Source organism: Triturus cristatus, chromosome 7, assembly GCF_964204655.1.
Source record: "Triturus cristatus chromosome 7, aTriCri1.1, whole genome shotgun sequence".
NCBI classification, from domain to species: Eukaryota; Metazoa; Chordata; class Amphibia; order Caudata; family Salamandridae; genus Triturus; species Triturus cristatus.
The window spans coordinates 311,694,001-311,707,180 of record NC_140590.1 but is presented as its reverse complement, the minus strand read 5'-3'; positions in this window follow the sequence as shown (position 1 = coordinate 311,707,180).

Sequence of the window (13,180 nt, the reverse complement as noted above, 5' to 3'; positions counted from 1 at the left end):
GGGAACAGTCCAGCCCGAACTGCCAAGCCATGTCCTCCCTGGACCGGAATCAAGCATCCTAGGACCGGTTTCGGAGCTTCACCCCTAGTCAGCCAGGATAGCTTGACTCCAGTGGCGTAGTGAGCATGGGACCCACGTCTGGGCATACCCTTCCCACAGAGGGCGAACAGGCGAATAGGACCTGGCTTGGCTGAAGAGGGGTGAACCCCCGAAACCGTTCCTAGGATGCTTGTTTCCAGTCCAGGGAGGACCTGGCTTGGCAATTCAGGCTGGACTGTTCCCATGAGGCACAGGGTTAAGACTGATTTGCATATGGTTGGGTTCAAACTGGAACGGCATTGTGAGCAAAAAACGATGGATTTAGGCACAGATCTCTGTACTGGGGTGAATGTATGACATTGTTCTGCATTCTGTCCATCAACTGTTGTTTTTACATTTGTCACCCCAAGTGGGAAGGGTATTCCCAGACGTGGTTCCCGTGCTCTCCATGCCACTGGAATCAAGCTATCTTGGCTGAAGACGGGTGAAACCCCGAAATCAGTCCTAGGATGCTTGTTTCCAGTCCAGGGAGGACCTGGCTTGGCAGTTCAGGCTGGACTGTTCCCATGTGGCACAGGGTCAAGACTGATTTGCATATGGTTGGGTTCAAACTGGAACGGCATGGTGAGCAAAAAAACGATGGATTTAGGCCCAGATCTCTGTACTGGGGTGAATGTATGACATTGATCTGCATTCTGCCCATCAACTGTTGTTTTTGCATTTGTCACCCGATTGGGAAGGGTATGTCCAGACATGGGTCCCGTGCTCTCCATGCCACTGAAATCAAGTTATCTTGGCTGAAGAGGGGTGAAACCCCAAAACCGGTCCTAGGATGCTTGTTTCCAGTCCAGGGAGGACCTGGATTGGCAGTTAGGGCTGGACTGTTCCCGTGAGGCACAGGGTCAAAACTGATTTGCATATGGTTGGGTTCAAACTGGAATGGCATGGTGAGCAAAAAAAAGATGGATTTAGGCCCAGATCTCTGTACTGGGTTAAATGTATGACATTGTTCTGCATTCTGTCCATCAACTGTTGTTTTTGCATTTGTCACCCCGAGTGGTAAGGGTATGCCCAGACGTGGGTCCCGTGCTCTCCATGCCACTGGAATCAAGCTATCTTGGCTGAAGAGGGGTGAAACCCCGAAACCGGTCCTGGGATGTTTGTTTCTAGTCCAGGGAGGACCTGGCTTGGCAGTTCAGGCTGGACTGTTCCCATGAGGCACAGGGTCAAGACTGATTTGCATATGGTTGGGTTCAAACTAGAACGGCATGGTGAGCCAAAAAACGATGGATTTAGGCCCAGATCTCTGTACTGGGGTGAATGTATGACATTGTTCTGCATTCTGTCCATCAACTGTTGTTTTTGCATTTGTCACCCCGAGTGGGAAGGGTATGCCCAGACATGGGTCCCGTGCTTTCCATGCCACTGGAATCAAGCTATCTTGGCTGAAGAGGGGCGAAACCCCGAAACCGGTCCTAGGATGCTTGTTTCCAGTCCAGGGAGGACCTGGCTTGGCAGTTCGGGCTGGACTGTTCCCATGAGGCACAGGGTCAAGACTGATTTGCATACGGTTGGATTCAAACTGGAACGGCATGGTGAGCAAAAAACCGATGGATTTAGACCCAGATCTCTGTACTGGGGTGAATGTATGACATTGTTCTGCATTCTGTCCATCAACTGTTGTTTTTACGATAAGAATTGATTACACTGATCCTTATTGGATGCTGTCAACAGTGACTGTTTTTGACTTAATTCTTTCAGGAATTTAAACGTTTCTTTTTGTTTGTTGGTTGCTACTAAGATCCTGTTTTCATAGTATTCCGCTTTCCTGCTAAGGAGTGCCTTTTTGTAGATGGAGACTTTAGCTCTATACTTTACGAGTCTTAGTCTTTACGCCACAGTTGTTCATGGTGGCGGAGCGTGCGTTTCAAAGCCCTGAGCTCTTCCGTGAACCATGGTGAGCCCTTGCCTTTATTACTGATTTAATTTTTTTTATCTGGAGCTAGTTTATTGATGGCAGATAGAAGCTGGCTGGAGATGGCTTCGGTCCAATCATCAATATCAGCTGTCTCCGGCCTCCTGACGGGGTCTAAGGGTGCTTTCTAGTGCCGGGCCCTCGCTTTTTGACCAACTACGAACATATTTCCAATCCGGGGGTGGGCATATCAAACGCCTAGCAAGGGGGAGTAGAAGGTTGATACAATAGTGGTCCGACCATGCACATGCGGTGATATCCCTTAGGGTCACCAGAGGAAGGGTAGACTAGACCAAGTCTAGGGTATGTCCTAGCTCATGCGTAGAGGTTGTTATTAGCTGTGTGAGCCCAAGAGTGGTGAGCATCTCCTCTATCTGTCGGGCCTGTGCCTCTCTGGGATGTTGGTCCCAGTGGTAGTTGAAGTCTCCTACCACCAGGAATTGTTGGAAGCATGAGCGGAGGTTGGCAACACATTCTGTCAGGAGGTCTGTGAAGTGTGGGGGGCGTTTAGGTGGGCGATATACTACCATAATGACTAGACTGGAAGAGAGGTGGCAGACCTTAATTGTTAGATTATCCGCTCCTTCTAGGTTATCTCCTGACATCTTATCAATGGTCAGGTGATTTTTATACAGAAGCTCTACCCCACCACCTCTTTTATCCGATGGCCTATTATGCCAGAGGCGTCATAACCATCGGGTAGTGCTGCCGAGATGGTAGGACCTGAGTCTTCGTCAAGCCATGTTTCGGTTAGAGCTAGTATGTCTGGGACATCATCTTGTAGGAGCGTGAAGATCTCAATAGCATACATCTGTAATGACCGTGTGTTTAGGACCGTGAGTTTCAGGATATCATTGCCGCTGGAATTGTAGTGGCCCGGGTTGTATACCGGGGTGGAGCTAGGGGTCTCTCCCCTCTGTGGGATGAGGAGGCCTTCTTTATTGAGTGTGATCACCGTCTCATGTTTTAAAGGATTGGGTCTGCGATCAAGGGATTTAGGATTATCACCCGAATATGCCCGGCATTGGCCAGGGGTCCTGGCCCCTGGACCCGTTCGGGCACGGATGGGCGCCCACTGCGCACGTCCGCTCCAGCGTGCGATTTAATGCCTCCCCTGGCCCTTCCCCGCCAATCACCCTCAGAGTCGCTAGACTGCATGAGGGCGTGCGGGAAATGGAAGGCAGGACCGGCAGAGTGGGAGCTATGGTGTGAGGGTGAGTAGCACAGCAATTGCAGATAGTAGTGACACGCAAATGATTAAAAAGTTAAAAGTGCGGAAGAAAAGGTTAGGAACAGAGCTAAAAACACAACATGCACTGCCTGGGCTAGCGAGTCTTCTTGGTCTGTTCGTCCGCTCCAGCGTTCGATTTAATGCCTACTGTCACCCCTGGCCCCTCCCCGCCAATCAGCCCTGCTGTGCAGCAGCTGACGCTCTCAGAGTCGCTAGACCACGTGAGGGCGTGCAGGAAATGGAGGGCAGGACCGGCCGAGTGGGAGCTCTGGTGTGAGGGTGAGTAGCGCGGCAATTGCAGATAGTAGTGACACTCAAATGATTAAAAAGTTAAAAGCGCGGAAGAAAATGTTAGGAACAGAGCTAAAAACACAACATGCACTGCCTGGGCCAGCGCGTCTTCTTGGTCTGCGCGTCCGCTCCATTGTGCAATTTAATGCCTCCCGTGACCCCTGGCCCCTCCCCGCCAATCAGCCCTACTGTGCAGCAGCTGACACCCTCACAGCCGCTGCGTCACTGTTTCCACTTCACTCATTGCTATTGCCGCTTCATTTTCAAGTATGGCTTCTCCTAGTGGATCTTGACTTTGTGGAGCAGAACTCTCTTGAGAACTATCTGTAGCTATTTCAGCTGCAATAGAACTTTCTTGATTAATTTCTTCGTTCAACATTTGGAGATAATTTGGAAAATGTGTACATTCAATGCTATCTTTACATGCATTGACAGAATCTTCATAGCAGTCACAATCTCCAAGTAATTCCATTTCAGTCTGCCAAGGATGAAGAGTTGCAGAAGAGCTAATTAGAAAAACTCTCTTTTATCTGGAGTATTGCAACTAAGAAGCATATTTACAAGCGGGCGATAAAAAATTATGGCCGCTTTTGAAGGCCGTTTTCGTCCGAAAAGCGGCGATAGTTTTATCGCCTAATTAGCAAGGCCACGCGTGAAACCTTGCTTTAGCATGGGGATTCCTAACGCCCAGCTTTGCATCTCTAATGAGATGCAAAGTGGGCGTTCCTGACCTAACATGAAAGGAGAAATGTCGCTAAGCGACATTTTTCCTATCATCAAGCCCCACGCTATGAAGCATAGCGTCAGGAAAAGTAGCGATAACCCCTGTTATCGCAACTTTCCTTACGCCTACTTCAGGACTGACTTAGCCATGATATCCAATGGAAGGTGGATATCATGGCTAAGTTTGTGAGTCCCTATCAACAAGCTAACGCCACATTGCGTGAGATTATCGCTGGGTTACCAGCAATAATCTCACGTTAGGCAGTTAGCGTGAGGATTTTTATCGCTGAGGAGATAAGCGTTGCTAATAGCATGCTATCTCAGCGATAAAAATCCACATTACCCGGCGATAATTATCCTCATGCTAAGAGCGTTGAGAGATAATTATCGCCGGGTGTTGCTGATATGCCCCTTAGTTTCCTGTGATTAATCAGATTTCCTTTGGCATGCTTTACCAAACATCCTTCAGACCCAATTACAGCGTATTTTCCTTCATTTATATTTTCCGTAACATTTTTTTTTAAACTATAATGTTGCAGTATTTCATATAGATATATCTTTTCCAGGTGTGGACTTCTATTTGGATAGTACGTATCCAACATATTTGTTTTCTGAATATCTGTACTTTCTGGTTCATTCAGAGGCAAGTTTTCAATTTCTTGTACAGATTTCAAAACACGATTTTGTGTTGCAGCAAACCTATACATATCCAGATGATTCCTCTTGACTTTGAATATAAACTTGCAGATGTCAATCGATCTGAACATTCATACGATCCAATTTCTTGATGTGAAAGCATCTTCAAGCTGAAGCTGTACAATTTATTGCTAAGTGTCTTCTCCAGTGAAATTTCCTCCCACATTTCTTTCAATTCTCTCTTGTCAAATTGTGTAATATATGACGTGGCAGAGCGAGCAACAGCAATTGAGTTATCTGCAACATATTGTATGTCCATATATGCAATCCACATCTTTAAAATCACTGGATTGTAATCATTAATGAACTTCGATTCTTGTGTTCTTTTCATATTATAACTATTTTTTGGTGATTTTCGAGTGATGGTATACCTCACTGCTGAAATAAAACTGTTCACTCTTCCTTTGGAAATTACTGGACATAGAAAACCAAATCGACATTTTGTGTAAAATTTTTCATTTGACTTGTATTTTTGCCGACAATATTTTCCACATCGATGATATATTCTCCTCCTGTTTTCGGAATCGCACAGGTTACATAGTGTTCAATAAAAGATAAAACAGTCTCATCTGAATCAGTTCCAAATTTGGGTGCATCCTTGATCCATAAAAGCATATGTATATGAGGAGCATCTCTAGCTTATTATTCCTTTCTCCAAAAGAAATCAATAACTTCACCAATAGGTGGATTCTTTTTTATCACAGATGAAAGACATCACAGCTTCAAACCTATGATTTCTGCAAACATTTACAGGATCCAGGAACAACAGTTCTCCAGCTGTCTTCAATTCAATATTTTCTATATTTGAATTTGCTTCTCGTAGAACATCCAGTAAATCATCCCACGCGTACTCAGCACAACTAAGTGTAACAAACCATGTAGCGGTTCCTAAGTTCCATTACATACATTTTAGTTCCCCATGCCGTCGATACCAAGATTCATTAGTGCCACGTTGACATGCCATCAAATTAATTAACTGTGATTCTAAATGTTCATCTCTTTCTTCAACTTTGTCCATAAATTCCTTTGCAGAAGGATGTGAAAGATGAGTTCCTGTTTTTAATATATGGTTGACTGCATATGTAAGTGCAAACAGATCACTTTCAAATAAGAGATTAAACAAATATGGAATCTTGGTTCTTCTGAGTATAGTCGCAAAGCACTATATTCTGAAGCTGGAATCTGAACTGGTCGTTCATCATATTGTCCACCTTTTCCAGTAGGAAACAGTTGTGGAAAACAACGAGCTTCCAAACATTTTTCCCATACACTCATGGGAGTTCCTTTTGCTTTTTTCATCTGGAACAATTCAATTGTATCTCCTATCAGTTCTTTTGAATGTAGAGGGTGTATAGTATAATGTTCAAACATTTCTTCTTTTCTTGAGTCCTCCACTTTTTCTATTTGTCCACTTGAAATGTGTCTTTCATCTTCTAAACTCATTTCTTCTTCTTTTTCTACATTTACATTTTTATAGTAAATATGGTTTTGCACCAGATATAATGAAGCCTTTTGAACTTTCGTGACATCTACTAACTCTTGTAATATTTTCCGACTCTTTGTGAGTACACCATTAACAAGAATGACTACAGGTTCAGTATCCTCTCTTTCTACACCAACAGTTTCAACATTTTTCTTAAACTCTAAAGGTAAATACACTACTCTTCCTTTTAAACCTCTTTGTAGATCTGTTGGAGGCAGCTTACCTGTTTTAGGCTCCATACGAATTATAGCCTGAAACGGGTGCACAGATTGAATAAGAATGGCCTCATATGTATTTAGGGGCATATTATCAAGACAGGCAATAAAATTATCGCCGCCTTAGCGGCATAAAACTGCAGCTAAAACGGCGATAATGGTCTTGATAATATGCTCTATGGAATTCCAATTGAAGTTCAGTTTAGAGGTCCTTCAGATCTAACATGGGCTTCAATTGGAATTCCATAGATCATATTATCAAGCCCATTATCGCCGTTTTAGCAGCAGTTTTCTGCCGTTAACGCGGCGATAATTTTATCGCCTGTCTTAATAATATGCCCCTTAAATCTTTAAGTTCTGGAGGTATAGCTACTAATTCTAGGCCATTATGGATAGCTCTAGCTGGAATTTTGTTATCTTCTAATTTATTGTAACAATATCTACAAATACATTGTACAGTACCTAACTCAAAACGACCTTTCACGAACAGATAAGCAGCAAATTCTCTCCATTTATCATTGTGTTCCTTTTCACTTTTTAAAAACACATCGACATTCCTAGTTTGAATTTTATAGTGAGTACGTCGACAACAAATACAAATATAGCTGGGATTTTCACCAGAAACTACTTTAAACTACGGGGCAGATTTATGTTGCACTTGCGGCACTTTTGCGCCGCCGTTGCGTCACTTTTGTGACGCAGCAGCGGCGCAAATCCTGCGCCATGGTGCGGGGCATTTACAAACGTGACGCATCTCCCAGATGCGTCACGTTGTAAAGCCCTGCGCCACATGTAGGCGTTCCAGGGCAGGTGGGGGCGTTCCGGCGCAGGAACGCCTCCTAAAAGTGGCTGAGTGAAATCTACAAGATTTCACTCAGTCACTTTTAAGCCCATGCTGCATCAAAACCCTGCGCCTGCTTGAAGCAGGCGTAAGGATTGACGCAGCATTGTACAGATAGGGCCCCCCAGATCATTGCTGGAGCTGCGTCGCGCTTGCGACGCAACTCCAGCAATGCGCCACTTTTCGGCACAGATGCGTCACGCATCTGTGCCGTTTTTGCCCCATGGTGCGCCGCATTATAAATGCGGCGCATCCATGGTGGCGCAGCTGTGGCGCATAATAACTGGCGCATCCCTGCTGATATGCAGGGATGCGCCAGTCATCATAAATCTGCCCTTTTATTTCTTATTCAAACTTCACATCAGTAGTATCTTCCACCTCTTCTTCAACAGCTACACTTATCAAACTCTCACTTTCTCTACACTCCTTTTCACCAGCAAAGAAACGTAACTCTAAATCATCACAAACTTTTTATACATCCAACACTGAACCATGCAAAAGAGCTGTATTAATTTCATTTAGACATAATGAAAGACTTTTCACATAGTATAATCTTCTAACTAACTTCCGCATTTCGGAATGATGTACTGCTAACATTCTTAAATGAAGGAAACGACTTTGACACACTTTCCTAGAAAGACAAGCCAGAGAATGACCTTGCAACCCTGTATTTTTTCTCACTTTGCAAGGATCCAGTCCTTGTAATATCTTAATCTTCTGTTTCACAGCTTTTCTTCCATATTCTCTTAAGATATTTAGTAAAATATCAATAGATTCCTGAAGCATACTACAAATACTACTACAATCCCATATAAACACTGGAGCCTGGGTACGTCTCCCTTGAACTTCCTCAGCTATTACTTCTTCAACATTTCTGGGAACTATCTTTTCTTTCTCAATTGGACAACCATTTTTCAGTTCGTAACAACGACCACAGGCATCAACTGCATGCACTAATGTATTTTGTTAAAAATAGCTTTCTTCATTAAAAAAAGGTTCCGTACTAGAAGTATGCTTCCATTCCCCGGAAAATATTTTACAAAAATTAGTTCTATTCTTTTTCTTTTACATTTGTCCTTCATAGACTGCATTATTGTATTTAAAGTTTTCAATCTTTTTAGAATTAAGATAAACAATTTTCTTTTCAATTCAAATGTTTTTTTTCAATGACAGTTAGAAACTTCGGGCCCGATTCACAGAACAAACTTAAGACTAAATCCTAAACTTAGTACCATTCTGGTATTCACAGAATGCACTTAGTACTTCTGGTATTCACAGAATGAACTTACTACTTTTGCTATTCACAGAATGAACTTAGTACTTTTGCTATTCACAGAATGGATTTACGACTCCTAAACTTACGTCCGCACTCGGGCCGGAAATTCCGGCCCGGAGGCGGAGTTTCCGGCCCGGAGGCGGGGCTTCCGGGCTGAAGGCGGAGCTTCCGGGCCGGAGGCGGAGCTTCCGGCCCGGAGGTGGGGATTCCGGCCGATTTAGCTATGGCTGAAATCTCCACCTCCGGGCCGGAAGCTCCGCCTCCGGCCCGGAAGCCCCGCCTCCGGCCCGGAAGCCCCGCCTCCGGGCCGGAAGCTCCGCCTCCGGGCCGGAATTTCCGGCCCGAGTGCGGACGTAAGTTTAGGAGTCGTAAATCCATTCTGTGAATAGCAAAAGTACTAAGTTCATTCTGTGAATAGCAAAAGTAGTAAGTTCATTCTGTGAATACCAGAAGTACTAGGTGCATTCTGTGAATACCAGAATGGTACTAAGTTTAGGATTTAGTCTTAAGTTTGTTCTGTGAATCGGGCCCTTCTTTTTTTGTTTGTAAAATGCTGATCTCCTTTATATTTTTTACATTTTTTTGTATATTTTGGAGTACTCTACTTTTATACAAGCTTTTTCGAATTTCTGAAAGTTGTTTCTTCCTGCTTCCAACACAATTCTTTTTCTGATAATCCAATTTTGCACTTTTTGTTCATTTTTCTTTTCCTTTCGTTTCACTGTTCTTGTTCTATCTCTCTCTTCTTTATTTTTAGAATTTGAAACACTCTTTACAAGTTTAAAAAAAAAACTTTACTTCTCTTACCAGAAGGCTTTTTCTTTAAGGATCCATGTTGTGCTTGATCTAATTGCTCTTTTGCTCTTTTTTTACAAAGGCATCTTTTCTTCGTTCTCTTTTTCTTAGCTGTTTTCTTGTCATTGTAACTCTGTCTTAATAATTATCCAAAATATCTGTAAAAAAAGAAAAGTTTTGAAAACAATTTAGTATAATTAACATAATTATATAAAAATATTTATATGTATGACTATAATACTGCAAATAAACTACATCAATGATTTGAGCAGTGGAACAGTGCTAACTGCATAATTGTAGGAGTGTATGAGCAGTGTGTAAGATATTAGAGCACAGCATTAGTAGTACACATCTGATTGTGGAACTGCATGGTTAATACCTGTATCATTGCATGAATACAGGGCTAGTGACTTAAAGATTACAATACTGCAAGGACAGTGCCTGAGTGCATTTATAAGTGGTTATAAGTGGTTGGATATTGGCAGACTGATTGGATAAGTAGATAGGACTGCATGGGTGGTTGGAGAACTGCATAGAGACTAACAGAAGGATTTCTAGACTGCATGGGTACTACCTGGGTACTACCTGGGTAATTAGAGGAGTAAATCAGTAGAATGTAGCTGATTAGAGGTCTGTATGGATAATGCACATAGTATTGTAGCTGTGCTTGTGTTACTACCTAGGCCATTGCATAATTACATGACTAGTAACTGGAATGATTACAGTCCTGCAAACAGAGTGCATGGTGAATTTATAAGTGCTTAGGTATTGGCAGAATGATAGGATAAGTAGATCGTGCTGAATGGGTGATTGGAGAAATGAATTCGTAGTATGTACCTGGTTAGAGGTCTGCAAGGATAGTGCACAAAGTATTATAGCTGTGCTTGTCTTAGTACGTAGGCCATGGTGCCTAGGTATTGGCGGAGTGATTGGATAAGTAGATAGTGCTGGATGGGTGATTGGAGAAGTGCATGGGGAATGACAGGGGGATTCCTAGACTGCATGGGTAGTACCTAGGTAATTAGATAAGTGAATCAGTAGTATGTACTTGGTTAGAGGTTTGCATGGATAGTGACCAGAATATTGTAGCTGTGCTTGTGCTACTACCTAGGCCATTGCACAAGTATGTGACTAGTAACTGGAATGATTACAGTCCTGCAAACAGAATGCATGGTGAATTTATAAGTGCTTATGTATTAGCGGAGTGATAGGATAAGTAGATAGTGTTGAATGGATGATTGGAGAAATGCATGGGACTAACAGGGGGATTCAAAGACTGCATGGGTAGTACCTAGGTTATTCAGAGAAGTGAATCAATATTATGTACCTGGTTAGAGGATCTGCATGAATAGTGCACAGAGTATTGTAGCAGTGTTTGTGTTAGTGTCTGGGCCATTGCATGAGTACATGGCTAGTGACTAAAACATTACAATACTGCAAGGACAGCACCTGACTGCATTTATAAGGATATTGGCGGAGTGATTGGATAAGTAGATAGTGCTGCATGGGTGATTGGAGAAGTGCATGGGGACTGACAGAAAGATTCCTATACTGCATGGGTACTACCTGGATAATTAGAGGAGTGAATCAGTAGTATGTAGCTGGTTAGTGGTCTGCATGGATAGTGCACAGAGTATTGTAGCTATGCTTCTCATAGTACCAAGGCCATTCCATAAGTACATCACTAGTAACTGGAATAATTACAGTGCTGCAAAAAGAGTGCATGGTGAATTTGAGTGCTGAGGTATTGGCGGACTGATTACATAAGTAGATAGTGCTGGATGGGTGTTTGGAGAAGTGCATGGGACTGACAGGGTGATTCCTACACTGCATGGGTAGTACATAGGTAATTACAGGAGTAAATCAGTACTATGTAGCTGATTAGAAGTGTGCATGGATAGTGCACAGAGTATTGTTGCTATGGTTGTGTTAGTACCTAGGCCATTGCAAAAGTACGTGACTAGTAACTGAAATGATTACAGTGCTGCAAAAAGGGTGCATGGTGAATTTATAAGTGCTTAGGTCTTGGCGGAGGGATTGCAGAAGTAGATAGTGCTGGTTGGGTGATTCGAGAAGTGCCTGCAGACTGACAGGCGGATTCCTAGGCTGCATTGTTACTACCTGGATAATTGGAGGAGTGAATCAGTACTGTGAAGGTGGTTAGGGGACAGCAATGTTAAGCCAAACACCAAAACTGATGTGACATATTTCAACTGTACCTCTCTAGACACTTATAAAAACTAGTCTCATCAGAAATACCTTAACGCAACATATGCAAGTACAGACATACTTCCCACACACCTCCATGCACATTTTAAAACTTGACAGACTGCACTTCTCTTTTGAAATGTATGGTTACTGCCTGGGTCAATTTATGAGTACACACATACTGACTGGATGATTAGAGTACTGCTAGGACAGTACATGCCGAATTTATAAGGGCTTCAGTTTTGGCACAGTGATTAGATAAGGACATGAAACTGGCTGCGTAATTGGAGGAGTGTATGGGTACTGACAGGGTGATGGCTGCACTGCAATACTGGTCCTCAGGAGATTTTAACACTGTATGAGTTCGTACCTGGGTCATTGCATGAGTATGTGGATACTGACTGCATGAATAAAGAACTGCAAAGAGAGTGCATGGTAAATGTATAACTGCTTGTGTATTGGCAAAGTGATTACATAAGTGCATTGTGCTGGATAGCTCATTGTAAAAGTGCTTGGGCAGTGATAGAGAGATTTCCTGACTGCATAGGTACTACCTGGGTAATTGGACAAGTTAATCAGTAGAATGTAGGTGGTTAGAGATCTGCATGGATACTACACAGAGGATTTGTAGGCGTGCATATCTTAGTGCCTGTACCATTGCTTGAGTACGAGTGTAGTGACCTATTTTTTTTACAGTGCTGCAAATGTAATGGATGGTGAATTTATGTGCTTGAGTATTTGCACACTGATTGGATAAGTGTATAGTGCTGGATGGGTGATTGGAGGAGTGTATGAGTGCAGACATGGCAATGGCTCCTCTGCAAAGACAGTGCTTATGGGATTGAAGTAGTGCATGAATCTCTGCTGCTACTTTACCGTTTTTCAGATACTTTTAATGTTACACCTAGCCAAGTACAAAGCAGGAACCATTCACATTTCTCTGCTATAACTCTCACCATATTACTGAAAAACCTAAATGGATATCTCTCTACCCCAACACTATCTACACCTCATAAATTTACAGAAGAAACTTTAATTTTAAACCAAAAATGATGTGGCGTATTTCAACTGTACCTCTCTAGAGACTTATAAAAACTAGTCTCATCACTAATACCTTAACGCAACATGTGCACTTCCAATTTGCAATCAACAAGTAAATTTATGCGGTATACTACTAATGTACATATCCACACACTGAAACAAACTACCATAATCACCAATCCCTATTCCAACACACACATAATACTATACAGAATTTATAATAAACAACATTTAAATACATTTAAAAAAACTGCAATAAACATTTCTTCATTTCAAAATATATCTCAAACTTCAAATTTCATGATTTATATTTTATCTTTAAAACCAAAGGCACCACATAGTACACCTCACAAATTAATAACTCAC